Raw genomic sequence first — 5895 nt, forward strand, 5'->3', positions numbered from 1 at the left:
ACCTGTACTCCTTCCCACACAATGGGCATGCTTGCTTTATTTCTCTTGCTATGATCTCCTAGAACATTTTCTGTTGGTGTGCCCAGAGATCTGTCATTTGTCCTCTTCTTTACCTATACTCATTCCATTAATGACTTCATTCTTTCTGATGAGGTTGGACAAAAGCCATGTACTAATTCAGTCTTGAGAGCAATGAGTTCATGAGTGAACAGATAAAGTTAATCTTTCAAGAGAATCAGGAAAGTACATTAGATGTATGCACAAAGAGAAGTGAAGGTGAAAGACCATGAAAGACCAGGGGGCTTCACTAAGGGTAAAGGAGAAAATCTTGTTTTCTGACACTTCTTTTCATTCCCTTTAATGTTAGCAGTATTTTGACTCATGTCCTTGAATGACTGTGGGATTCTGATTGTGTCAGTAGTAAGAATGTATTTATATCATTTCAAATACCCATATAACTTCTGAGATATTTTGAATACTGTTATCCTTTCTGTAATCAAAAGAATAGTACTTATATTTTCATATTATATGTGATATATACTATATATACACAGAAAAGTATAAATTTTTGTATAGTATATATACAAATTCTAAGTGTATATTTTGATAAATTCTCACCTGTAATCTTCACCCATGTTGAGAAATACTCAACATATCTACTACAAGCCTTCTCCCGACTAACTACTCTTATGACTTTGAAAGCATATGTTATTGCCTATTTTTAAATTTCTTTGAATAAAATCTTACAATGTGTAATAATTTAGGTCTGTTTTTTTGCAACCTTACAGCTGAGAGAAACAACATTTGGGTTGTTCCCTTGGGGCTACTATGAATAATGTTGCTTTCTACATTCTTGTCTATTTCCTTTGGTGAGTTTATTAATAAACTTCTGTTGCTATGTACCAAGGAACAAAATTGTTGGATAACTAGATATGCATATATTCAGTATTACTAGATATTGCTAAACAATTTTGCAAAATATCCTAATTTATATACCCAATATATGAGAGTTCTCATTGCTTCAAATTTTTACCAAACTTGAAGTTTTCCATTTTTAAACAACCACATTCTAGCTTGATTATATTTATCTACATTTTAACTGTTTCTATTTCATGTCTTTCTCTTCTTGTTATTTACTGCCTCTTACATATTTGGTTCTTAATTCACCAGTCTTGCTTCTTTAAGGTAGAAACTGAGGTCACTGATGTTGAGCACATATTTGCTCAAAATATAAGTTTTCTGTCAATTGCACATGTTTTGACCATGATGGTGGAGTTGTTCATTCTTCCCGTAATTCTGTCAGTTTTTGTATCATGTAATTTAGAGCTATATTAAATGCAAATAAATTTAGACTGTTATGTCTTCTCTGTGAACTGAACACTTAACCATCATGAAATATCCCTCTTATCACCAACAATAACTTTGTACTGAATTCTACCTGATGTGATATTTCATTTTATCTTTTATCATATTTACTTAATTTCCTTTTCTTATTTCTGTATTTCCATGATTATATAATTCCATTCTTTGACTCTAACCCTGCATCTTTATATTTAATGAGTATCTATTATAGACAACATATAAATGGTCTAGATTTGTGTTCAGTATTATAATTTCTTTTTTTAAATGGTGTTTAGTATTTTTCCCCTTACACAAGAATACTAAAATATCAGTTAATGTGCTCTGCTCATGAGATAGAGTGGCACATGAAAGATAGAAAAAATAAAAAAGGGTTTCTCAGCCACAAAAGCAGAGATCAAGACCTTGAGCCATGGCAAACTTTCTGCAGCAGTGAAGATTGCATTGAAAGAGTACACAACTGTTTCCTATATGCATCACTCTAACATTGGTACACATATTTTAGCTTCTAAGTAGAACAGTGAATTAAGTGCTTTTTTTCTCTTCAAATTTAAGGTTTTTGAATTAGTGTTATGAACTTTTTATGTTAATATTTTGGAAAGTTATAAAAAAATGTTAAAAGTGTTTAAAGTCTAGGACACACAAAGCCACAAAAAGGACCCAAATGGCATGATCTTTATATAAAAGTGAAAGCACAATATTTGAAATGAAAATTAAATTGAATGGACTTAACAATAGATTGGAGACTTCAGAAGAAAGGCTCAGATAACCTGAATACAAGTCAGCAGAAATTCAATCTGAAAAATATAGGAAAAAAAGATTTAAAAATTAAATGAAATCTCAGTGATATGTGCCAAAATATCATTTGATTCCATTTTTATTATTTTCTTTCCTTTGCTGAGATTCCATGTCTATTACTCAATTTGCTTTTCTTTTCCTTTTCAATTTTGAACGCACTTTAAAGAGTTGTTTTAAATTCCTTATTTCTTTTTCCCAAGATCTCTTTTACCTTGTCACTGTTTCTAGTGAATTGTCTTTTCTTGATTATGTATCATATTTTCCTGCTGGTTCACAAAACGAGTAACTTTGGTTTCTATGTTGAGCATTGTGGATGTTACAATGTAGAAGCTATGTATAGTATTATATTCCTTTAGAGAATATTTGGTTTGGCTTTGGCAAGAAACTAACCACTGGTAGAGCCTTTAAATCCTCTCAAGCTTGGGTAAGACGTTGGTCCTTAGTTCTACAGTACACTCTAGGCTGTGGTCCTTATTAATAATGCATGGCCTTTTGTGCCTTTAACTGCCTGAGATGCCTCCCATTCTAGCTGGAATTCCAATTTCAACCAGCTACAATAAATCTGTTACCTCCATTCAATTATTAGCTCTCTAGAAGCTTCTTTCTACTAAGATTCATGGAGCACATGCATCCCAGTTCTTAGCCAAAACCATAGTGATACCCCTGTATATTTCTGAATACCGTACTCAACACATCATTTTCCTTCACAGAAACATTTAGCATAAACTCCATCTGCTTCAGTAGAAACAAACTCCACTCTCTTCAATTCAACTAAACTACTATGCTCTGCATGGATTCTTTCTCCCTTTTTATAGTTGAGAGAAATGAGCAGAATTAGGAATTTCCTTGTGTGTTTTCTTTCCCACAGAATCAAAGCCCTGTGTTGCTAGTTGTCCAATACCTGAAAACTATTAACTCAGGTATTTTCTAAAATTTTATAATTGTTTACTTTGTAATTTTAAGTTTAGTATCTATTATCCTGTCTTGGTCATAAAGTGAAGTCTGTTGTATAATCTTTTACCATACTTACCACAGGTATAATAAAGTTCATGTCACATAACTTCAATATTTGGATATTCTTTAAGTATGTTTCCATTTTTTCCACTTTCAAGTAACTTGTCCCATCTTGGTATGCTGGTTAAATTTGGATTCATATTAATACTTTCAACATGAAATATTTTGCGGTAACATATCTCAGGATAATATTATCTTTCTCCAGATTTTTGAAGTCAATTAGAATAAAGGCAGATCACGTTCATCCAACTGAATCACTTAAACATTTTGAATTGTATATTCTTATCCCTAAAAGGAAATAATAAAACTTCATATAGATTGTTCATTCATTTTTTTTCAACAGATATTCATTGAGCATATAATGCCAAGTACTGTTCTAATCTGAATATAAACATGTGAACAATGTAGTCTCTCCTGTCACAAAACTAGCATTCCAGTGGAAGAAGAAAGACAAAAAATGGAAGCAAGTACATAGAATAATTTCAGATAATGTCTAAGAGATATGAAGAAAAATAGGTAGGATAATGGAAAATAATAGCAGGATTGGGAAGGGTGGTGGTGGCACTGTTTTAGAAAAGGTCATCCAAGGTGCTTCATTTGATAAATGGTATTTGAACTGATAACTGAAAAATGAGAGGGAACCAGCCATTAGAAGATCAGAGAAAGGAGGATTCCAGGAAGGAAGCAGCAGATGGAAAAAATAAAATGAAGAACAAAAAATATGAGGTTAGATGTCTTCCTAGGTTCGAAGTCAACTATAATGAGTGAAACTATTTTAAAGAGTTATATATATTTTGGGGTAATATAATAATTACTTTTACTAATTTTTAGTGATTTTTTTCCATATATTTAGTGAAAATAGTAATGATCCTAAATTCAAGAAAATAAATTTCTTCCCTGTACAATAAACGTAAACAATTTTTAGGCATTAAGTAGTTGTTAGTATCTTAAATGTCAAGTTCTGGAATTTATACAGATGAACATAATATTCCATCTCTGCCTTCAAGTAGCTTAAAATCTTTTGGAAGAAAAATATAAGCATATAAGATAATCAATAAAATATTTAAAATATGAGCTATAACATGATGAGGGTGTGTCACATGACATTGTATGTCTGCCAACTTAGTTATTTGGACTATAAATTTTATAGTAGATTTGAGAAGGTAGTGGAATTTTGAATAATGCTAACAAATAACCCTTATGCATCTTTACCCTGTTCTAATCGCATACTTAATGATTAAATTTTAACAACAACTCTAAGTGCTTGGTATTACTACTGATATTTCTAATTTATAAATGGAGCAACTGGGACACTGAGAGGTATGAATGACTTCCCCAAGATCATAGCTTTAGTTAAGGTCATAACTGTCTTGAGAGTTTAAGATCTTTCTACTCAGTTATATAATATTTTCTATGGAATTGTCTGTAATCACTTCATAAACAAGAGCCATGTAGTTGATTTGTGAAATATAGTTAGGATAAACATAAAAAAAGAAGAGGAAAAATAGAGATGGTATTTCAGGTCAGGAAAAAAAAAACTGGAGAAATATTAAAGATGGAAAATACAAGACCTCATCAGATCAGAATAAAATATTCTGTGCTGAAGAGTAGGTTTCTCTTCAAATGACCTGTATTAGTTAGATCCTAATTATGGTCACTTGTGTCTATAATATCACAGGATGCCAGGAAACTCATGAGAAATAAAGTTCTTTTCAATCAAATTTCTTTAGAGTCCTTTACTGTTTAGCAATTTTGATTACTAATGTATATATTTTTAAAATTAATAGTTTAAAACTTTCATTATTTTTTAAAAAGTGTTTTTAATTATATAACAAGCATTAACCAATATGGACCTCTGTCACAGTTAGCATAACAACAAAATTTTACTGATTATATCAATGTCCCATGCAAATAAACGAAGGCATAAAATATTATATGTATTTAATATATGCCAAAGAAAATATAGTACATTGTCTAACAAGATTCAACTCTCACCTTTCTCACCTACTCCTACATATATCCCAATTATCTACCATCTCATCCTGTTGGATGTAGGGTGACCAAATATCTAAAAGTAACTTATTTGTTCCCTGTTGCTAGAATACAAAGGAAGAATTATGTGTAAATTAGAATGTCATGAGATGCAGCACTCCATTGATGCCAGATTCCATTTCTTGTGGTCAAGAATATCCTGTTGGAAGAATGAAGTATGAAAACTAGCTCTACCAGTTGGCCAGACCTGTGCAAAAGAAACCCTTGACTGTCCTCAATTTACTTGCTTAATTAACATTGTAAAATTCCCACCCTGGATAACTCCACCACTTTTTTTTTTTCCATCATCATGAGACATTCATTGCATTTGGTGAATACATCTCTGAGCACTGCTGTACCTCATGGTCAATGGTCCACACCGTAGCCCACACTCTCCTACGTTCCACCCAGTGGGCCATGGGAGGACATACAGTGTCCAGTAACTGCCCCTGCAGCATCACCCAGGACAACTCCAAGTCCCAAAAATGCCTCCACATCTCATCTCTTCCTTCCATTCCCCACCCCCAGCAGCCACCATGGCCACTTTCTCTACACCAAAGCCACATTTTCTTCTATTACTAATCACAATATTTCATGAATAGAATATCAGGAAGTCCACTCTAATCCATATTCTATTCCTCCATCCTGTGGACCTTGGAATGGTTGTGTCCACTCCACATCTATATCAAGAAG

General features: G+C 32.5%; 1 long non-coding RNA gene across 1 annotated transcript; it reads right to left on the bottom strand.

Moving 5' to 3' along the window:
* Positions 1-2015: 2015 nt before the first annotated feature.
* Positions 2016-5257, bottom strand: LOC131278443 (uncharacterized). Its single transcript, XR_009185727.1, has 3 exons — positions 5167-5257; positions 3188-3459; positions 2016-2156 (listed from the first exon to the last, which is right to left on the bottom strand). It is a non-coding gene; the product is annotated as an uncharacterized lncRNA (long non-coding RNA).
* Positions 5258-5895: the final 638 nt, after the last annotated feature.

The sequence above is a fragment of the Dasypus novemcinctus genome, chromosome 1 (assembly GCF_030445035.2).
Source record: "Dasypus novemcinctus isolate mDasNov1 chromosome 1, mDasNov1.1.hap2, whole genome shotgun sequence".
Taxonomy (NCBI): Eukaryota; Metazoa; Chordata; class Mammalia; order Cingulata; family Dasypodidae; genus Dasypus; species Dasypus novemcinctus.